The sequence below is a fragment of the Podarcis pityusensis genome (assembly GCF_964106645.2).
Source record: "Podarcis pityusensis genome assembly, chromosome: 10".
NCBI lineage: Eukaryota > Metazoa > Chordata > Lepidosauria > Squamata > Lacertidae > Podarcis > Podarcis pityusensis.
Genome location: NC_138035.1, coordinates 39,616,648 through 39,640,961, shown reverse-complemented (window position 1 = coordinate 39,640,961; position 24,314 = coordinate 39,616,648). Strand labels below are relative to the sequence as shown.

Sequence of the window (24,314 nt, the reverse complement as noted above, 5' to 3'; positions counted from 1 at the left end):
GGGGTAGAGACTGGGAGCTATTTGATTCCTGATGCATGAGTTGAGACGACATCAATCATAGCCCTGGTCACCCTGTGAAATATGGAGATGATTCAGGTACTTGATGTGAACATTCACCTCCATCCCTTCAAAGCCCTTGGTCACAGCTTTGGTATTCTGTAGAAATGAGGGCAAGGAATTAGGAAGGGAAATGGCCAGGATGCAAGTGAAGGAAAGATCATCAATAGTCTGACCATCACCTCCTCTCAGTGCCATCTGGCAAAACATGTTCTTTTGGGAGTTGAGGGGTGGAGTTTGAGTGTTTTCACACCATTGCTTCAATTTAGCCTTCTTGGGATGCCTCCAAAATCACATTATGTGATATGTTCACAAGGTATCTTGAGGATAAAATAACTCCCGCCTGCTGTGACTTGGATATTATGTTTGGAGGGCAACCTATGAAGGTGCCCAGATATTATTCTGCCCTATATTGATAAATAAGTAATTGGACATGCCTATGCTCAACTCCTGTCCTTCTTGGGTCATATCACTGAGAAGGAAGAGTCTGACTGGCTGGGCTCAGGTAGTGATAAATGGGAAAGAGAGAGTACTTAGTCTCCTATATAAGCACTACTATGGCCAGTAGGCCCATGTGAGGTGGGGCAGAATTTCAGAAGCACCCTCACAACACCAGCATCATTACTGCTTTCCTGTATGGACCTGAAACAGGGTGGTGGTGAGGTTAGGAATGCATGATTGCTGTCATGGAACCACCACCACCATTTCCAATGGATGCACCACCCTGTTCCATAGCCCTTTCTTGTAAAGCAACAGTGATGCTAGTGTCAGGAGAATGCCTTTTCACCACCCAAAAGCCCTTGCTGGGTATGACTGCTTCTGAAGAAATGTACATTTGACCCAAAATATTATATATAATCCAGTTTCTAATACCCCCCTTTTGGCAATGTGTTTGAGGATGTGGATACAGCTGATTTTATGACTGTAGATTTGCTTTTGGTACAGAAGTGCCATCCTGAAGAATGATTTATTCCAGGGCAGAGACAGAAATAGTGGCATCTTGTTTTTGCTTCTGGATCTCTCAGCAGGTTTCAGTCACCAGGCAAAAGCCTCCTCCCTCCCAACCTTTGGGGCTTCTTAACTTTTGTTGTTCTATTTTATTTTCATCCTGCTTTTATAGAGTTCCCATTTTTAGCTCATTTCAACGTAGCTATTTTATGGTGCTGGTACTATTTTATTGGAAGCCACCTTGATAATATACAGGAGCACATGGTATAAATCTAAGAGGTCAATAACAAATCCATACTAACACAGTTGGTTCTGGGTATTCTTAAGGAAGGGTTGTCAATCTTTTTGGGTACCATGGGTAACAGTCATAATATAGCTGCCACTGAGGACATGTCATGATACAAAATTAGAGAGTACACTTCTTGCTTCATCCCCTACAGGACAACCTCATCCTTACCACGGGGAGTAAGCTATATCCTGCTGATCCCAATTCTGGAGTTTGCACAATGTTGATTTACACACACACACACCAATGGTGTTGCTGTCTAACAAGGAACATATCTTCACAATACAAATTTGTATCTTATTTCACATGATAAAGGGAATCTTTTCAAATCCTGCTGTTTCACTGGAACAAGAAATGACATTTGTATGTGTGAACTTCAGTAACAGCCGCTTCCTTCCTCTTGGACTCCTTCAGCAACAATCTCTCTCCCTCTGGAAAGCTGCAAGCTTCTTCATGCTCTAGATCTCACCCTGTCTAAACATATCAGAGATGAATGGATGCTTTTAAACTTTTGCTCTCACTTGAACCCATTTGTGCCTTAAAGGTTTGGAAACAGGCAACATTGGTAAACTACTCTGTTGTTGCATTACATAAAGTGATGGTGGAAAGCAAATTAAGCAAAGTGCATAGTTAGCTTTGCAAAGTGCCTTTTCTTTTCTTTTTTCTTTTCTTTTCTTTTCTGAGGGGGTGTTCAAGTATCAAGAGACAGCTCTCAGGTAAAGGTTCCCTGCCACAAAGAACGGGAAGTGAGGTGGCAGCAGCAGAAACAGCATTTTAAAGACATCACTGTGTGATTACCAAAATGGCAATTTAATGTCCATAGGGAAAGCAATACAACTGAAAGGTGCAGAAAAAGTATGCAGTATATATAAATGTATCTACAGATGAAGTTGATTGCTCAACTCATAACTGAAGTGAGCCACCCCAGGGTGACAGGAAAGTTATCTACCAACATTCACACCTTTTTTTTGAATTGGTCCAGTATTCTGCACAACAGTTGGCTAGTTATTACAGATCAATATTCAACTGATTATCAAAAACAGCCATCCACCCTATGTCCCAATTTCTTATTTCATCCCTGCTTCCCATCACTGCTCTGTCTATTCCATGAGCAATATTCAATGCTAATCGTACTTAGATCAGACACATTAAAGTTAATGGACAATAGTAACTTGGGTTCAATAATTTCAATGGATCTACTGTAAGTAGGACTTAATTGAACACCACCCTCTGCCTTCAAACTCATGTCCTCTAATTTCCCTGGTGCTTTCTTCCCACCTTGGCATTCCTCTTCCATGCCTCTCCAGTCTTCAGCCCTGATGCCTCCCAGGAAGTTACACAGTGCTTGTTCTTTTTCAAACACCTTGTTAGGTCTGCCTCCACACTCACAGCACAATCAACCTGCTTCCTACACAGTCTCTACCATTACTAAGCACATTCTGTGATGCTCCTTTCCCCATACAACTTGAATGTTTGTATATTTATTAAGCTTGTGGGAGCTCAAAGGCAATAATCACCTTTTTCCCCCTTCATGGATTATTTACTTATTTGCCATCTATATTTAATGTTTAAAGTATTTGTATCAGCATGTGGATAGTGTCATTATATGCAGGGGGGAAAGTCAATTTGTTGTTTGTGGTTGTCAAACAACTGGAAGTCGGATAAATCCTTCCAGCACATCACCGAGTCTACCACCGATCTACCAACTGCCCACCCCTGGTTTTATCACCAGATGGCACTGGACTTAGGGCAGACCCACACACTACATTTAAAAAACATCCAATGCACATTTAAAGCACATGGCTTCTCTCAAAGAACCCTGGGAGCTGTAGGGTACTAGGAATTGTGGCTCTGAGGTGAAACGTCATTTCCCAGAATTCTTTGGGGAAGATATGTAGCTTATATGTGCTTGTATGGTGTGAATCTGACTTTAGTTATATCTGGCTGCAGTGACAAATCCCATGTTGTTGTTTTGTTCTTGTTAGAAAAAGGCAATGTGGTGTTTTTCTACCTTCCTCTGAGTGTGGCCTCAGCTTTCCATGTCACTCTGCCTTTCACTTTTATAAATATCAAGAAAGATGTTGGGCTGCTCAAGTTAACTTTATAGAAATGGAACAATAAAGCAAATCTCCTCACATCCCTCCACTATATCAGTTGTAGAGCAGGAGAGCAGATTTTAATTGTGTTGCATGGTGGAAGTGTGGTTGACATAGGACTAAAATCACGACCCATATTTCAGCCCCAAAAGATTATGTCAGTGATATATCACTCATGCTATGAAGGGTAATTCAAATGGCTTACAATGTACATACAAGTGAGCTATATATTGTTTTCCCCAATAAACAGGCAATGTTTCAATGAAAACTACCTTGCATCCACAACTTAAGGATTTCTGTCAATAAAACATGCCATTTAGAGGTCTTTATGGAGAGAGGAAGTGAAGAACTAGATGGGGAACCCAAGGCGGCTGGTTATGTAAGAATGGGGAAAAAATAAAATGCCAAAAATACTTCTTTGGATGAATAAGAAGATTTATATGGGTACATATGGGATATCAAAATCTGTTTCCAATCCAATGACAACTAAGTGCTTCTTTTTGGGTGTCCTAGGCAACAGACCAAGTGTAAGAAAGCTCCTTGATATTGTGCACCACTACAGTCTAATTAATTGAAACCCTCCCAATTTTCAGACAGTCACAATATACAGTATATAGAAGACCAGGAAAACACACACACACACACACACACACACACACACACACACGGCTTTTACATACAAGAATGCACTAGAGAAGAGCTGGCAACTCTTGATTGTTGCAATGAGTTTGATTATAATTAATCACAATTAAATCTGAACAAAGCAACATATGCTAGCATGGTTTTTGAGCAGAGATTTGACAAGTATAGTGAATAAAAGGATGAGAACTTGAAGAAAACAAAACAAAGTGTAGAAAAGAGAGCAGAGATTAATCCACCCAGAAATGCATCCCATATGAAATGAAATATTTATCCTATTCACATATACTAAATAGAATGACTGCAAAAGATTGGTTATATTCAGCTTTCCTCAGGGGCAAACTACACACATGCAAATATATGTAATGATGCTCAGACAGATTTTCTTTTTCAATGCATAGAAGCCTCAGGAGAGAGCAATTCCAAGCAGATGAGTAGGAATAAGCAAGTTCTTAACCTTCCCGGGTACTATTATTTTCCCCATTCAAAATGGCTTCCCTAAGTTCAAACTTCATTGGGGGTGGGGAAGCATCTTAAGGGAGTAAGAATAGCCAATAGGGAAATGGTTAACCTCAAAGCCACCTTACAAGGTGGTGGTGGCAATTATTTAGACAATATCTCTAAGCAGTGTACAAGGAACACAACACAGTTAAAACTCTAAAATCAGAATTCAGTTGAAATGCTTGCTGCATTATTATTTTTTTAAGTCTTCCGTAGGCACTGGAAATTCAACAGGAAGGGGGCCTGTCTGATCCCCAGTGGGAATTCTATAAAATTAGGCCCACAATACTAAGCACAACTTCTTGGGGATACAATCCATGCATCCGAGACATGTCTTATCCGTCAATAGTCCTCATTTGACTGGGACATCCTGGTATTACAGAAGCCATCCCGGCTTCTGATTGGATGTCCCATTTTTGGTGCTGAGCTCTTGTGTAAGTCAGGTGGTTTCTGTGAGAGCTGGGCACCAAAAGATACACTGAGCAGGAATTGCCAACGATTGAGGAGTGGCAGACGAAAATGATGGACTATGCAGAATTAGCCAAGCTGACTGGTAGAATCCAGAACCAAGACGACCAAAAGTTTCAAAGAGACTAGAGTAAATTTATTGGGTACAGTGGTACCTCGGGTTAAGTACTTAATTCGTTCCGGAGGTCTGTTCTTAACCTGAAACTGTTCTTAACCTGAAGCACCACTTTAGCTAATGGGGCCTCCTGCTGCTGCCGCACCGCCGGAGCACGATTTCTGTTCTCATCCTGAAGCAAAGTTCTTAACCCAAGATACTATTTCTGGGTTAGCGGAGTCTAACCTGAAGCGTTGGACTGCAAGAAGATCAAACGCATCCATTCTTAAGGAAATCAGCCCTGAGTGGTCACTGGAAGGACAGATCGTGAAGCTGAGGCTCCAATACTTTGGCCACCTCATGAGAAGAGAAGACTCCTTGGAAAAGACCCTGATGTTGGGAAAGATTGAAGGCACAAGGAGAAGGGGACAACAGAGGACAAGATGGTTGGACAGTGTTCTTGAAGCTACAAACATGAGTCTGACCAAACTGCGGGAGGCAGTGGAAGACAGGAGTGCCTGGCGTGCTCTGGTCCATGGGGTCACGAAGAGTCGGACATGACTAAACGACTAAACAACAACAACAAACCTGAAGCGTATGTAACCTGAAGCGTATGTAATCCAAGGTACCACTGTATATGAGTAATTATTGTAAAAATGTGAAGACACTAGCAGGATTGAAATAAATCCTGCAACGAAACTTAAAACATTTTATAACTTTCTAGACCAAAGCGACAGAGTTGACTATAATGACATAAAGGTCAGAAATGGAGGTTTTAAAGTGAGATATAAAGACTTGAAAACAAAAAAAAACCTGTTGAAGGGATGGAGGGAAGTCACGAGCTCGGCAGAGCAAAGAGTATTTTTATTTGCTATTGTAATGTTGGAAATATTGTATTAAGATATAAAAATTATATGTAAAAAAATACACTGAGCAGGAACCCATGGAGGGGGAGGAGAGAGGGAACTGCTGGTGAGACAGGTCAGGTCACCCCTGCTGGATCCAGGCACCACACCTCCTCAGCCCAATGCTACCCCCATTGGAGAAAAATATGACAGTGAGGACAAGGAAAACAATGAGGACAGGGAAGAAAGGGAGGAGAACCTGGAAGTGCCGGTCTGGCATTCACTGAGGGAGCCAAGACAGGGGACCGGGGCAGGGAAGACCCAGCTGGCTCATACAGGAGTCCAGCACCAAACATGCATCCCAATTTACCGTATTTTTCGCTCTATAAGACACACCAGACCACAAGACGCACCTAGTTTTTGGAGGAGGAAAACAAGAACAAAAGTATTCTGAATCTCAGAAGCCAGAACAGCAAGAGGATCCCTCTTGCTGTTCTGGCTTCTGAGACAGCTGCGCAGCCTGCATTCGCTCCATAAGACGCACACACATTTCCCCTTACTTTTTAGGAGGGAAAAAGTGAGACTTATAGAGCAAAAAACACAGTAATTTGGTGGAATGCTGGAAGGTATGACAAGTGATATGACACTATCAGCAAGTCCCTCCAAACCCTCAGACAGGGATATTAGGGATCAGGTAGCTCCTGAGGTATCCTGGACACACGGGATTGTAAGTTAATACAATAATTTTTGTTGTAGTCCTGTGCTGCCAGCAACGGCAGAGCTCAGTGGAAGCAGAAGCCAGCCAACCAGTTCAGACTCAGGGAGGTACTTGCCTGGAGGCAGAGTCCATATACAAGGTTCAGTCCAGTCCTAAGGTCAGGAGTATCTCAGCTCACATAGTCAGATGATCTGGGGGTCAGAAAGGCTGAAGGTCCAAGGTCATGAGAAACAAGAAACAGTGAGGTCTAGCCTGGAATGATGAATGTCGTTTCCAGCAACTGACTAAGACTGGAAACCCTTGCTTAAGAAAGCTGGACCCAGCTGGTTCTCATCAGGAGCAAGAAGGCTGATCAGCACCAGGTGGAGTTGCTTTACCTTCTGCTCCTTCAGGCTGCTCCTCAGCAGGTGAAGCCGACTCCTGGCCCATGACAAACCTGGACCCAATATTGTGATGTTTGCCTGCTTCTTAAATGTCTGCTAAAGTGCACCAGTATGACTATGACTGGCTTTCTATAATTCTATGGCGCTTTTGCCCCACCCTGAGTTAGTGACTGCTATGGCCCATCCCTCCACATATTGTTGCCATTCCTTTTTGGCTCTTTGTTTAGGGAAGTAGATAGTTAATGTATTCTCGCAATCTGAACAATTTATTTATGCTGATAATGGTGCTGTTTCAAACAGGTCAATAAAACATGCACCACTCTCTTTAGAGTTATTCATTTTCTCTCGGGAAAATTGTCTCACTTGTTTTTAAAATGGCATTATTTTCAAACCCGTGAAGCCAATCTCTGGTGTGTAATTTCATACCTTAAAATCAAGATTAATCATATATACACACACTGCACTCAGCTCCTGCATTAGACGACACAGAGAATCAGATCAGAGGTATGGCTACAGTTTATCACATATTAATAACAATAATAATAATAAATGTAAATCCTCACACAGACTGAACATTATGGAGCTAAATTTAGTATCTCGTATTACTGTCGACTGTAGCAAGACTCTGGCTTTTGACTTATTTCTTTCTTTCAGTTGTATTCTAGGAACAAACAGCCGGTTCTTAGTCTGCAGTAAAGTATGTTATTTATTTATATATTAAAAGATGTTCCTCTCAAAACACAATAAAAGAGGCTGTGAATCCAGGTTCTCTTTTGACAGTGGATGGGTACTCGAATGGCTATGCATAGCAACAATGCAGTCACTGTTCCAACAGTTGATGTCCATCAGGATCTCATCTGAGGACCACTTGGGAGTAGTTTGCTGGTGTATCTTTATCATGGCAGCATCAGTTGGTGACTGACCCAGACATAAGTTTAAGAAGATGATATAAAATTGGAAGGGGTAGCTTTCACTGGAGTCAGTCCACACACATCCACAAGTGCAGAGTGATCAAAAGTAGAGAAACCCAGATAGACACATTGGTGGGGGGGCTGAGTATTTGATTGATTCTCTTATGTCAGTCAGTCTCTTGGTTGTATTCAGTTTGCCAGGCACAGAAGCTGGCCCAACATGCTTCTAAAGATTTGGCTCACATCAACTTTGGCTATCATTCGGCACGAGCTTATTTATATTTAAGTTGCTTTTCCTAAAGAAACTATGTTGAATTCTTTGCGGAAATCTATTATACTGAAGCTAAGATAATTTTTCATTATTATTTGACTTGATGGAGGAAAAACAACGAAGAGTCTATTATACATAGCCCCATCTTAACCTGGTTTAGATAGCATGCATGAATAAGCAAGCATGCAAAATTGATGGATTATCTGTTAACAGCTTCCCTGATGAACCAAAGAACCAAATTTAAACACAAACATAAACACAAAGAAGACGGTTGTTGAAAAAAACAAAGAAGGATCCATCACCAAACCAGGCTTCCTATTCCACAGCTCATTAAGACATTCTGCAGCCATTGTTTTTCTGGGTTTCCCCCTCCACACAGTTTTTTACAGACATGCCAGGTGATAAATAAAGGTTTTATTTCAACTTCTGCAAATTATAAAATTAGATTAGCTTTTATTTAAAGTTGAAAAGTGTGCAATTTTTGGAGGGGTGGGGGGAGGTATCCAGTTAAAAACCAAAGCTCCTCAGTAGGAAAGGAATTAAAGTGTGTCAGAACATAAGGTTCTGTTCTTGACAGAGTGGAAATAGAGGTGGGGTGAATTCCTCCATTCAGGTTTGGAAGTAGATTTGGAAAACTAAACTATCCCATTGCCCCAAACTCAGAAAAAGAGGGACAACTCCTGAATCCTGCACAGTGAAACAAAAATATATGGAGCTGAGAGATATTAGCTGAACCATGACGACAGCAACATCTTTAGTTGAATTTAAGTGCAAATAAATCCTCTCCAAAGATATGTACTGAAATCAAATGAATTTAATCTGGGGAATGCTCATGATTTTCAATGCTTCGTTGCACATTCCAACTGCAACCTGAAAAACAGGAGGTCAACACCAGAGTACTTGTCAGCTGCAACAGGAATGCCTTGCAATGTCAAAATAAAATTGTAGCCTTTTTATGTCCAGTTGGCACAGCAGTCACTACTGCATCTTATCTCAAGCATTTCTTAGAAGCAGGCTTTTTGTCTGAGTGGGGAGATGGGTTTCGTTATGAATAGCCCTTAATTTATCATGAGCAGCCACACAAAAAATATGTTTACTGTATTATGCTTTCCAAAGAATTTCCTGATGCTTTTCACCAGAAATCAGAACATCTACCACAGTCTATTTCACAGCACTATGTTAGACTGTAGAAATAGGGTTGTGGTTCTTGTTCCCCCACCCACTTCTGAATTTATTCTATCATTCAGGCCTCCACAAATTAAAATGGAAGAATTTCTTTTTTTTTTTTTACCAGCTAATAATGAGCTGTGTGCATTCATGTTTAAGGAATAGACACAAAACTTCCTGCTGGATATTGCCTCCTCTTTGGGCTGTCTTTCAAAATCCAGACATTCAGCTTCCAGTCACAATCAATGGATTATATGCATGTTGCTGAACTCTGCATGCTCCCCAAATCTAGGCAAATCCATTTGCAAGACAATGTGTATGAATTTCCATGCATTTTTTAAATCACTACTGTGTGTGGCAATGGGATGAACTGAACTTTAAAAGGGGGAGAAATAGAAACTGAAATTGAATAATTTATCCTTCCCTCAAAATCCAGTATAGTGGTACCTCGGGTTACGAACTTCATTCGTTCCGGAGGTCCATTCTTAACCTGAAACCGTTCTTAACCTGAGGTACCACTTTAGCTAATGGGGCCTGCCGCTGCCACCGCTGCACAATTTCTGTTCTCATCCTGAGGTAAAGTTCTTAACCTGAAGTACTACTTCCGGGTTAGTGAAGTCTGTAACCCGAAGTGTTTGTAACCCAAGGTGTTTGTAATCTGAGGTACCACTGTACTAAATATGGAAACTGTGGTTCCCTACCTGAGTCTCTTCCTCCTTTCCCTCTACAGTGGTACCTCAGGTTACATACACTTCAGGTTACATACGCTTCAGGTTACAGACTCCGCTAACCCAGAAATAGTGCTTCAGGTAAAGAACTTTGCTTCAGGATGAGAACAGAAATCGTGCTCCGGCAGCACGGCGGCAGCAGGAGGCCCCATTAGCTAAAGTGGTGCTTCAGGTTAAGAACAGTTTCAGGTTAAGAACGGACCTCCAGAACGAATTAAGTACTTAACCCGAGTTACCACTGTACTTCCAAGTGCAGAAATCTTAGGTCTCTAGCTCCAGCATGTTCGGTTTGCTTTCCCCAGAGATGAAGGAGGCACAGGTGATCACAAAGTGGCAACAGCAGTAGTCAACCATGGAGCTAGTAGAGAGGGGCAGTACTGAGATGCTCTCAAGCAGTGCTTTATTTGCTAGCATGGATGGCAGTTCATATTTGAAGGTGGGATCAAAATGCTGCAAACACTCTCAAACCTCATTCTTCATTTTTTTTAAATCTTTAATCTAATTTTTTTAATGCATTTTTTAAAAAAATCTCAGCCTGTCTCTCCAGCCATACAAAATGTGATATCTACTGTATTTTCTGGTGTATAAGACTACTTTTTAACCCAGGAAAATCTTCTCAAAAGTCGGGGGTCGTCTTATACGCCGGCTACAACAGCAGCTCCTGCAGCAACTCCCCACCAAAGGATAAAACAACAGCAGATTAAATCAGAGGACACCAAGCTCTCTAGATGAAGCAGAAATACGCTTGAAAATTGGCCCCAGAAGCCCCCAGTCACTGGGAAGTTGGCACTGGGAAAATTGGCTCCAGAAGCCCCCGGCCACTTGGATTTCTGAGCCAGACTGGACACTGGTTTTTAAAATTTTTATTTGGTGTACGTTGGAAGAGGGGTAGTCTTATATGGTGAGTATATCCCAAACTCTATATTTTAACTGGAAAAGTTGGGGGGGGGGGTCGTCTTATATGCCCAGTCTTCTTATACGCCGGAAAATACGGTAATAATAACAGGTTGCAAATCACCATATGGCTCCAAGGCAACTGTCTCAAGGCACCTGTGTTCTTTATATGCATTCCCTGTACTATATGGTCCTGTATACCACCAATGTTTTGTAATCAGTTAACCTTAGCAAACAGAGTATGTCGAGCAAGTAAGCATTACTGTTTAAATCACGTTGTATTACAGAGCACAAATAAAGATACAGACCACATTGCATCTGTATCCCTAAATACGTGTAGACAAAGGGAAACTGAGAGTGCTCTCCAATATTTCTTTTACTCAGAGTAGACCCATGGAAATTAATGGGCATGACTAACTGAGGGCAACTGATTTCAGTGTGTCTTCTCTGAGTAAAACTCAGTTGGATACAAATCTGACGCTGCCAACTGATATATATTCCACACAACTCTTAGCAATGACCTTCGCTTCAACTAGGTTCCAGCAGTCTGTTAGCTGAAACTTCAAGGGAGAAAGGTACTCCTTCTTTAGAGTGCAACAAGCCATTATTCAGAGACTGTATGCAATCAAATAATTAACTGCAAATTGGGTGATTTGCATAAACTACTCTACCAGCTCAATAAATGAGCTCACGATACTGAATTGTGGCACCAACTTTCATTTAATGACTTTTTAAAACCACAGAAGCGTGTAATGTACCCAATAAATTTTAATATGTTATTTTTGCTTAAAAGCAAGCAAACCAAAAGAAAAGCAATTAATTGATCCTGATTTTGATGGTATTGTATATAAGCACACTAAATATTTATTTAAAGTTGAGTACAAAGTATGTAAATTTGTCCTCTCTGTAGGCCACAGAAAATTTTGCTGCAATCAAATCTTTACCTACAGATCTATATAAAACTTTTCAGTTTCCTTCCTTCTGAAATCTTCTTGTATGGATCTGTAAGGTGTTCATGCCTGCCACTCCACTCCACAAAACCATAGTTTAATGCTCTTGCATTGTGAGTGTGTGCAGAGTAAGCAGAAGTTTACACAGGGCTTGGTTACAGCGAGTGAAATAATAAGAAAAAGCCCCTATCTTTCACAAACAGTGTAACACTTCTCTCTTCCCCATGCCTTTTGCCATCTATATCTGTTTGACCCTTGGACTCAAAGCTATGGACAGTAATCTTATTCTGCCAGCGGCTTTGGAGAAGAACCTTAAGAACTTCCCATTTCCTGCTCCAGCCAGCCTAATTTTGGTCCACTTCTCATGCACATGGTAAGACACAATTCCCACTGGTTCCCACTGGTGGGATCCCATGTACCCACTGAGTGTGTGCCAATATCACACCTATGACTGTGTGGGTTTCCTTTTCTACCTGAGCATCGCTCTTCATGAAAAACATAGGGTTGTATCCAACCAAGGCATCCTCAAGGTAGACCCACTGAAACCAATGGATTTAAGTCAGTGATGCCCATTGATTTCAATGGGCCTACTCTCATGATTATTGAGTAGACCTGGAGTGACATTCATACATGCTCCTTGATATTGTGGGATAGCAGTGGGATAGCAGGGGAGCAGTTTCCATGCTGCTATGTCTGTCTGAGAACACATCCACACCATGCATTGACAGCGTTCTTATAGCACTTTAACCATCATGACTTCCTTCAAATAATCGTGGGAACTGTAGCTTGTATGGATGCTAAGAGTTGCAGTATAGAGATGTTTCAACAACTCCCAGCACCAAACACCACACATTTGGGAACAGGCACAACTGTTTAAGCAGTTTGATGTTGCTTTAAATGTATGGAGTGGAGTTGCCTCGTGTTTCTGTGTTAAAGACTCAGAAGTTGTAACTTTGTGCAGAATTATAGTTTAAACACACACACACACACACACACACACACACACCAAGCCACAAACATTGAGAAAATCTTCTCTGTTTGGTGCCATGCATCTTCTGAATGCCTCTCTATAAACACAAACAATCTGGAAACCCAGAGATGCATGCTATGAGCAGAGAATCTGGAAATGTATGATTTACCAGCCTCCTCTCAAATGGGTGCAGTTATGAAGCTAGTAAATAACTGCACTTTTCTGCTGGAGATCCTGGTTTGTAAAGCTGTCACCATTTGCACTTGGTTGATAGCACTGGGGAAATGACCGCTCACAGCACAACAAGAATGCAGATGGAATTGCTTTGACTATAGGTGCCTGGGGAGCTTGCTAAACATTTTATACAGCAGCCACATCCTGTCACTTTCCTCAACAGCCAGGAATAGCTGCTCTATCATATAGACCTCAGAGTGCCCATTTTTCAGGCTGCTCATCTCGGGTGTACTCAGGCAAGATGATGTGGTAAGGACAGACAGCTGGCTCCAAACCCCTTTTACAGGATAATCCTATCTAAACTACTTCTACATTACCTGTGATCCACTGGGGAAAAGAAATAAAATATTTCATCTAGTCATAATCCTAGATTTTGGCATCTATCCCAATATATCAAAAGGTGGGCTTGTCAGCAGATTAAGGTTTATTTTAGCCATTTTAAAGAAAACTGGCTAAAGCTTTAGGAAGGGGCTATAGCTCAGTGACAGAGCTTTAGATTATTTATTTACTTACTGTATTTGTATCTAGGATTGCCACTTTTGTTCTGGCAAAACACAGAACGGGGTGGGGCAGGGCGGTTGGGGGTGATTTTTTCTTTCTTCCTCTGGTGCAGAAGTGACTTCAAAGCAATCAATAATCTATTGCAGCCTAACAGGATGGCCCCTCTACAATTTGTCACACATGCACACACACGTGCACACACACATGAATTTGTAAATCTGTTTGTGCTTAAATACACACTCCCTTTCAAAGACATGCATTTGGAGAGGATCCCTCACTTGGTGGGGTGGGAGCTTAAGGCAGCAAACATTGCTCTCCTCCTCCCCCAACACCCACTGCTCCCGCTTCCACTTTATCCTCACAACAAACCTGTGAGGTAGGTTAGGATGTGACCCAAGATCAGTTTGTGATTGAGTGGGGATTTGAAACTTGGTCTCCCCTGTCCTAGCCCCAAAACCTTCCACTCAGCCCCCTCTGAAAGTTTTTATAAGCCAGAAAGGACAATGATCAAGCATAGGTGTGCAGGTCATAAAGGTAAAGGGACCCCTGACCATTAGGTCCAGTCGCGGATGACTCTGGGGTTGTGGCACTTATCTCGCTTTATTGGCCGAGGGAGCTGGCATACAGCTTCCGGGTCATGGGGCCAGCATGACTAAGCCGCTTCTGGCGAACCAGAGCAGCACACGGAAACGCCGTTTACCTTCCCGCCGGAGTGGTACCTATTTATCTACCTGCACTTTGATGTGCTTTCAAACTGCTAGGTGGGCAGGAGCAGGGACCAAGCAACGGGAGCTCACTCCGTGGCGGGGATTTAAACCACCAACCTTCTGATCCACAAGTCCTAGGCTCTGTGGTTTAACCCACAGTGCCATCTGCGTATCTATATCTATATCTATTCCAAATTTGTACAGATATGAGCCATTTTATCCATCAAGTGCCTTGTAAATGGGTCACAGTAGTCTTTATCCCTATATTATAGATCAGTATGTAGGATGCCCAGGACCACCTGAAAAAGTTCTATTCAATTATTCTGCAGATGCAATGTAAAGTTCTTCCAATTGCCTGGTCATTTTCTGTCTTAATATGTTTTAATATAGCCTTTCTTGGTGTCTTTGTTTGGCTCTATGTGTTCTACTTTTTGTTTTGTTGATAAAGTAATTTCATGCAGTAAGGCACCATCTTGTGAAGGGCTTCTTATTTCACTCGTGGAATTAATACTGTACAAATGTGCTAACATAACTAAGAAAGAGAAATGTCCTTCAGAACACATTTCTGATGTTTTTGGCTCAGTAAACCTCTCAAGGAATTACAAGAGAGTTCATCATTTTATTAGACAACAATTGTTCTGCAGGGCTTTCACACATACATAGACATTTATTTGAAAATCCTTTGTAACTGGAATCTGCACAACACAATGGATTTTCAAAAATGTTACTATTGTACTAAAGGCAGCGACACCTGACAACAGAGATATTGTAGAATCAACAGTGAAAGCATTCTAAAGGCTACCTAAGCCAGTTCACTAAAATGGGAGGCATGATCCTGCATTATCAAACCTTTTAAACTGCCCCATTTTATCTTGACCCATTCATTGAAGTCTGGAAGACCTTTCCAGGCCACCAGGACATATTGTATCCAACAATGTTGGCTCTTTTTGGAAACTTTATAGAAGGATCTTAAAACAAAGCTTCTACTTGTGAGGACACTTTTCTTGAATTCATAATAGATTCTGTTGTGTTTTCCTTGTTCAGAGTGCCTGCTGGTGGCTATTGAAACTGGTAGGGTGGAAGGCAGGAAGGCAAGCAGAAAGTGGTACCAGTGTCAATGTCAGGCAGAGCCAACTACTGATAGTGTTGTTGCCATCCTCATCCCTGCTGATTTCTAGAAGGAGCAACATTGAGCCTATGGAGAAGGAAGCAGATAGGCAGTGCTACCCCCCTGGACTGGTCAAAAGTAAAAAAAAAAAAAAAAAAAAAAAAAAAAAAGGCAAGCAGGTAGAGGCTGGTGACAGTCAGCTGAGGTTGGTGAGGCAATGCACCATTTGCCCTAATGAATCATCTGCAACTGCTTATTCATTTATTTAAAACAGCATAGTAGGAATCAGACACAGCACTTAGATCAGTAACCATAAAAAGACATCAGTGGTGCTCAACTGGTAGTCTGTGGACTCCAGGGGGTCCACAAAACCCACCATAGAGATATCAAAATTTTCAAAAGTAGGGGGTCCATGGCTTGGCTTTTGAAAAACAAGGGGTCCACAGTACTTACCTAATGGGGAACCACTGCTTTAGATAATTTAGATCTGACTTTTTTGGATTTCTGTGACTGGCGAAGAGGACAGCAAAATAAATATTTGTGTATGGCTGTAAGCAGCAACATCATGAGATTAAAAAAAAATACTTGAGGTTTTTAGAGCAATCACAACATGGAAATATGTTCTATATGGATCAGTGCATAAGAAAACTAAAAAATCAATTTTAAGTGACCCATGAATTTTCTCCTCCACTAAAGCTTGCTTGAACAGTAAATTGAAACCGTAAATATACTTCAATAGTCTCATTAACATCTCTTTGTCACTTGCTTTCATCTATTGATGGTTAAAGTCAGTCAACTGTTAAATACTGCTAATTCATCTTCCTTTGATTAGTAGGCTGCATAAATAAATAGAGAAGTGGTCAATGGCTGGATAATTTTTACTAAATATGGCAGTGTATCAAAGTTCTATCATGTAAGATTATATAGAGCAAGTATCCATATTGATTATGGACCACTATGTTAGTTAATGTACCATAATTAATTTGGATGGGAGTGAAAATGTGATTACATTGTCAAACATGCAAAGAAAATCTCCCTCCCTGTTTTCTCATTTCTGCTAGAAAAGTAGAGAAAGCAAGGTGTATAGTCTGAATTTTGGCTAATATGTTGCCCAGCCCATCTGATGCCAACGTACTCATACCCCTGTATGTCGCCGTGTTATTTGTTGGACCAGTAGGCACATTTTGAATTTTGAAAGAGTGCTGTGAATGCCAGTCACAAAATGGCTGCTGTGGGAGCTAGGCATAATACAGTATTAGATAGTCACGGTGAAATTTTCCCCTTAATTGTATTTCAGTGCTGGAAAACACTTACCCTGTTGTGTTTCTGCCTGCCATACAGGTACTAAAGTATTAGACAGTCCCATTTCTCTGCAATGTCAACCCTAAATCAAAACCCAGGATGCCCTATTAAACATGAATAGACTTACTTCTGATTAGATACAGTATGCATACTATTAGCTATACAATAAATATCTGGTATTTAGTTCCCGAAGAGCAGGAGACATACCTAAGCCTCTTTGGCAAAATTTAAGCATTTGCCTTTGTAACCAACGAAAGAAGACTGGCAACTTAAAATGATGGAATACGCAGAAATGGCAAAACTTACAGCAAGATTAAGAGATAAAGACAATAAAGACTTTAAACAAGACTGGAATTTATTTATATTATATTTGCAGAAGCATTGTAAAGAATTAGACTCAGTAGCAGGGTTTGAGTAAACACTTACAACCAAAAAATTGAATTTTAAAATATAGTAGCATGATGGGAAAATAAATAAGTAGAACATGTGATTTTAATGGTTTGATATAAAATTTGCAAGAAACTAGAGTATTTAGGTGAAAGAGTGTGAAGTTAAGATATATTAAAATATGCAGAATTGACAAAAGAGTAAAAGAACCAGAAGGGGAGGCTGAGGGAAGCCGCGGGGTGGGGGAGGGAAAAAAAGGATTCATGTTTATCTCTTTCTTTGCAATCCATGTTGTTGGATTATGTTGTTTATAAAATTGTAAAATTCTATAAAAATTGTTTTTTATTTTTAAAAAACACATTTGCCTTTGTGGGGAGGGGAGATTCTGTAACATCCACCTGCACTTGATATGTAGTATTATTTGTACACATAATTGATAGAGAGTTCCTGATCTCAGGCAAATCCACCACAGGAAAGATGCACCCTGGTTGCTGGGCAAAAAGGAACAGCAAACGAAGGAGATTCAAAGGACTATGAAATAAAACAGAAGTAGGAAAAGGTACACTAAGGCAGGGGGCAGCAGCTCATTAGCATCCCAAGGATTCCAATGGCCTGGTGTCCAAACAACTTACTTATCAGTGACAGCTCTGAATCTCCTCATGCGCTAAGAACACTGACAAGTGAGAACATTCACAGAAATTACTAAAAGGGTACCTACACATTATGCTTCACAGCTTTCTTTCTGGAGGCCTATGGGTGAAAGAAAGAAAGGGAGGGAGGGAGGAAGTTCAGAGTCTCGGGCCCCTGCCCAAATATGTCACTGAATGACAGGAACCAATACGCACCAGGTTGGTGACTCCCAGCCCATAACTAGAGGAGGAAATGTAATTCCAAAGTGGAGCACACATGTTTTGCATTGAGAGAGTCCCATGTTCATCCCCTGGCATTTCCTGTTAAAAGCATCAGGTTGCAGGTGATGGACTTGGCCTCTGCTTAAGACTGGAGCTGAAAGGTAAGACACAATAAACAGCATTGAATCAATGACATATTGTTTCAAACATGAGAGTTTGGGGGTATAAAATCTGACACCATGTACCAGCACCTTTTCTTTTTGATGGACCTGCAAGGCCAAAACAATCTAATGAGCTTTTCATTTAACTACGTCTTGAAGCTTTCAAGAATGGTAACATTGGCTTTGTTTTGAATGTACAGTCTGTGTTAATATATAAAAAAGCATTTGACGCTCAATAAGCAAAACAAGACAACCTTGGACTGTTTTTTTTCTAAAGCTGGCAAAAGCATTTTCATGGTTACGGATGCCTCACTGCCTTAAACCTTTCACAGCATAATTCTATCCATGTTTACCCATTTTTTTTAAGTTCTACTGTGTTCAGCAAGGAAGGACACCATCACTTCTCTTTGCACACAAAAAAGGCTGCTTTTCCCCAGCACCAAAACCATTAACACTACTTTCCTCCTTGACATTTGCTTCAGTGTATCTAACACAGTTTCTCCCCCTTTCTTCACCCCTCTGCACCTGAGGCAAAGGCCAATTTTCCTTGATCATCTCCTGTACCCATTCTGCTTCACTTGGTCCTCCTACGACCCCAGCCAAACAGCTCTGAGATGGCTGGCCAGTGGGAGGGCTGTCCATAGTGGAAAAAATGATCCACAGGAACCTTTCAAAATGTGTTAGGCATCATGACTGAAAAGGAAACATTTCCTATCTCCTGTGAAATGTAATGAAGGGTAACATATCTTTCCCTTAGGTATGAAGACACAGAAGGCTAGTATGTCATTGTGTGTACAAGACTATGTGGACACTGCACATGTATGAAATGGATGCAGAATGTAGCATGCTAGAATCCTCATCTTTCCTTCCTTTCCAAGTACCGTATTTTTCGCTCTATAAGACGCACCAGACCACAAGACGCACCTAGTTTTTGGAGGAGGAAAACAAGGAAAAAAATATTCTGAATCTCAGAAGCCAGAACAGCAAGAGGGATTGCTGCGCAGTGAAAGCAGCAATCACTCTTACTGTTCTGGCTTCTAGGATAGCTGCACAGCCTGCATTCTCTCCATAAGAATCACACACATTTCCCCTTACTTTTTAGGAGGGAAAAAGTGAGTCTTATAGAGCAAAAAATACGGTATGCTTCCTGCTCGATGGGCTTGAAAGTATGCAGGCAATGCTCACGAAATCTCAGAAGGTTGGTAATATAAGGCTGGGAACCTAAGTATGTCTATCAGTGTGCATTTGGTGGAATACCCATGCTCTGAATCACTCTATGTCCCAGCAAACCACAGTATAATCCTGAGAATTGTGCAAAATAAGTCGAACTATGCAGATATATTTGGCTGCAGAATTTGCACCCACAGTTGCTTTATGGGCCCTATGAAACAGAGCTGGAGGCCAAAAACACACAAATGACTGTACCTGAAGAATCATTCAAAATTCACTAAGCCCAGTAAATCAGTTCCTATGCCCTGGAGGTTTCCTCTCTCCTTTTGTTCAGACTGGATCACATGACCACAGGAGAGGAATCATAGCTCAGAGTGAGATCATGAGCTTCACATTCAGAATGCCCCTGGTTTAATACCAGGCTGCTCTTGATAGAAAGATTTGGTAGAAGCTGATGTAAAAGGCTTTGATGCAGGACCTTGGAGAGCGGCTGCCAGCTAGACTAGACATTACCAGACTCAACAGACAAATACAGTGGTACCCCGCAAGACGAATGCCTCGCAAGACGGAAAACCCGCAAGACGAAAGGGTTTTCTGTTTTGGAGGCGCTTCGCAAGACGAATTTCCCTATGGGCTTGCTTCGCAAGACGAAAGCCCATAGGGAAATCTCCGGGGACCTCTTTTAAATGCTGGCGGTGGGGAGCAAAGCCTTTCCCCCCCTCCGGCCTTCAGAAGAGGTCCAGGAAGGCCGGCGGGGGCCGAAAGGCTTTGCTCCCCACCGCCAGCATTTTAAAAGCAGTCCGGGATAGCAGGGAAGAGCTTCCCGCTATCGCGGACGGCTTTTGAAGGCAGGCGGGGGGGGCAAAGACTTTCGCCCCCCGCCCGCCTTCAGAAGAGGTCCAGGACCTCTTCTGAAGGTGGGCGGGGGGCGAAAGTCTTTGCTCCCCCCTGCCTGCCTTCCCGGGAGAGCGGAGAAAGGCAGCGCCTTTCTCCGCTGTTCCGGACGGCTTTTGAAGGCAGGCGGGGGGGCAAAGACTTTCGCCCCCCGCCCGCCTTCAGAAGAGGTCCAGGACCTCTTCTGAAGGCGGGCGGGGGGCAAAAGTCTTTGTCCCCCCTGCCTGCCTTCCCAGGGGCTTTTACATCGCCCCGGACAGCGGAGAAGTCCTCCGCTGTCCCGGGCGATTTTAAAATGCCGCCCGCCAGCATTTTAAGATCGCCCCGGACAGCGGAGAAGTCCTCCGCTGTCCCGGGTTTTTTAAAATGCTGGGGGTGGGAAGAAAAGCCCTTGTTCCCCCCCCCCCAGCCTTCAGAAGAGGTCGGGGGACAGACTGTCCCCGGACCTGGTCTGAAGGCGGTTTCCCTAGGAACGCATTAATTGATTTTCAATGCATTCCTATGGGAAACCGTGCATCGCAAGACGAAAAACTCGCAAGAAGAAAAAACTTGCGGAACGAATTAATTTCGTCTTGCGAGGCACCACTGTACTCTGGTCTGATCTAAGGCAGCTTCTTTTGTTCCTAACTATTTGCAAGGAAAGTGGTGGTAAGGAAGACATTGCTCAGAAAAAGGTTTTAGAAATGACGACCTAAAAATAAAAATAAAAAAGTGTTCTTGCCCCAGATATGTGCCAATTGAGATTCTTCTAAATGTCTTCCTCTTTTTGCTCTGAAGGACTAGAGATGGAGTGATGGAAATAACTATCCTTGTATTTGTGGAACACAAAACTTGTATTTGTGGAACACATATACAGCTCTTATTCCTGTCTGTACTATTGGAGTTGTTAGGAAAATAGTATTGCCTGTTCTTACATGATTGGTAATAAACTAGGTTGGGGAGGAGGGAGGGACCAGAAAGCCAAAAGCTATCAAGGCAGCTGTGGCCAACCAGCCCATCAGTGTCCAGCAGCTCAGCTCACATCTCTCCACAATAATAGTGATTCATGCTATAAATCTGAGACTTTATGCTATTCCACCCCATCTGTGCTTGTCGAATTCATCTGTTACCATGTGATAAGATTGTTTATCCTGGACCTTAAAAAGGGATTCGCCTGAAAAAGACAAACGGGCACATGCACATTGCAGGCCAGGGAGAAGTGTGAAAGCCTCAGAGGACCAAACAGTCAGCACAATAAACTTCAATCTAGCAAACAAGCATGTAAGCGGCTAATGAGATCTGGCTCTGACGCCCGTTGCATTGAATTATATTCTGTATTATGGAACAAATATCTTCTGCCATAACTCCATTTGTTTCACTGTTTATACATGAAGATTTCATAAGCTTGCATTTAATGAATCTTCAGCAGTCTGACTAAAGACAATGTTCCAGCTGGATGGAAATCAGCAGATCTGTCTAATGAAAAGGCTCACATTTCAAACAATTTCTAACATGAAAGAGGATGACTAAATATTTATGCTTTTGGATGAGGAGGACAGTGTGTTTTAGGTGGCTGCAAAGGCTACTGCAGTAGATAACGGAACTTGGAGAGATCACACGTATTCATATCTTCCAAAAAGTGGCCTGATGGATTTGAAGCACCATACTTCTTAAACCCCAGGGGAAAGGAGAGTAGTCAATTAATCAGCCTTGTTTATTGTGGTGTTTTAAATTGCTATGGGTCTAAGCTATTAAATGTTAAAGTGCTGCTACCTCTGCATAAAATTCCCCACATTTGATGGATGTTGTTTATGAGTGAGCAGTGCAATCCTATGGGTCTGCTAAAATGCTTACTGCATGCTCAGCCAAATGCATCCCAACAACATACTAGTAATAATGGCAGAATAATAAATACAACATCAAATAGTATCGAGTACCACTTGCTTAAAACCACAATTTCTGAATACCAGTTGCTTGAAACCACAGGAAGGGAGTAGTAGAGAAATCAGGGCAAGGAAACAGCTATGCTTATCACGGCAGTCATTATCAATTGATTGTGTGAATTGACTGAAGTTTACCACATTGAATGAACACATGGCATGTTTGTCCTCGATTGCGAAAGAGTGCTACTTTAATTCCACTACAAAATGGCTTCTTCATTGCTCAAACAATTAATGTAGGGATTAAAATGTATTAGGAGTTCACATTATCCACGCATTAGTGTAATGAAAGCTGCCTTCATTGTTTAGATTATCCCTTGTGGCATTTTCAATTGTTAAACAGTATGTCTTGTGTCAGCAACCCAGTAGCTAATTTTAGTAATCCAGATAGATATTTCTGAGGGCTGTACATTACAGTACACAATTCCCTGGCAGAAAACTCTATGATGATAGACAGCATACATCTATATATTTGAATTATTTGAAAAAGCATATGTAGGAAGTACTTTTTCAGCATATGTCACATAATTACAAAATGTAACTTTATTTTATTATTTAGAACAGTTTTGTATATGACATTTTATATATAGTTTATAGACATTATTTATTACTAAATTTGTGATCAATGTAAATAGATGTCTGCTATAAGACTATTAGTAATGTACTTCCAATAGATATTTTAATGGGAAGGTATTAAGAAACAACAACGTCCACTCTCACCGAAAAAAGGGCCAACCTGTTGCCTGTTGAGACTCAACCTGTATTGCCAGAAATAGAATCTACAATTCTTCCATGAAAAGTATATAAGAACTATACTGACAGTGGAATCTTAACATCTGTGCTGTTCCTAAAGCAGTATATTGAAGGAAATTCACTGCTATTCCCTTCAAATCCATTCAGGCTGTTGCTGCAGTGAAGATATCCTTGACTTATGCCCTCTGAAATCTGTCTCTTTTTACTGCACTGGTTTCCACATGACATTTCTAATGCTGGGTATGAAGCTGATTCATTGCTTCTAACAATAACTAAAGCTGATTTACCACCAAACTGCAACTTGTGTCATAAAACCATTACAGTGGTGGTGATGGAGACTTCCCAATTCTAGTTTCAGTAGTAAACTTGTGGCAGAGTACTGAGCACACACAGTCTCTGTCTCCTATTTTTCACCAGGATTTCTTGACACATTGCACTCATGCAATGTAGCATGTACATTGGACTTCAAACCGGCAACTTAATCTACTGTGAATATTGCAACCAAACTGGAATTTTTTTAATTGAAAAAATCCAATAGTTTGAATATTCTAGCCAAACCGACCTATCTGTCTTTGATAGCCAAATTTAGACAACAAACTCAGAAATTGCTTCAAAGACTTATAATATCAGTCTGGTATACACAAATGGCAGAAACAGCTGGAGTGTTTTTGAATTTAGGCAGGGAGAACTTGTTTTCCTGTTTCTGTAGCTGAGTTCTGAAATGACCTTCATGGTGTGACTGTCACTGCCTGCAGTGTACACACAGGTTTCTGTTCAACAGTGTTCCTCTTTAGCCTGGCAGGAGAAAAAAATGCATGATAAAAAGCTAACAAGGAAAGTTAGCCTGGGATTAAAAGTGCAAACTGAATGAAAGTTCAACTTAATTGCTTGGGAAATATTAAAAGATTGCTTGGGAAATATTAAAATACTGTGTGTGTGTGTGTGTGTGTGAGAGAGAGAGAGAGAGAGAGAGAGAGAGGTGTGCAAATTCCATTCTCATAAAAGTTTAAGTTTTATTTCATTAGTAGAACTAATAAGGCTTCCCATCAGACAGGATGCTGTCCAGCTGACACCTTCACAGTGCCAAGAGCTAAAACATAGGGATGGAAAGAGAATTCCCTCTCACTTTTGCAATGATGTTCATTCCTGAATCCCTTCCATCAGATTTCTGCATTAATCTGCATTATATATATATATTTCTGAATGAGTATTTTAGGCTGTTTTTTAAATTTATATTTATTTATTTAATGCAATTTTTACACTACTTGATTGCAGACATAACCTCTAAGACATAACCTTAATCAAAAGCAGATTAAAGCACACGCCAGGTGCCACATCTTCAGAGAGGATTGCCTAGACAAAATGTTTTTAGCAGGCAACATAAAGAGTAAAGTGGTACCT

The 24,314-nt window shown here is 41.3% G+C and overlaps 1 protein-coding gene across 3 annotated transcripts in view; it reads right to left on the bottom strand.

Annotated features, from left to right (window-relative positions):
* Positions 1–24,314, bottom strand: part of MGAT4C (MGAT4 family member C) — a 335,593-nt gene that overhangs the window by 147,837 nt on the left and 163,442 nt on the right. The gene's annotated exons all lie outside the window — the stretch shown is intronic.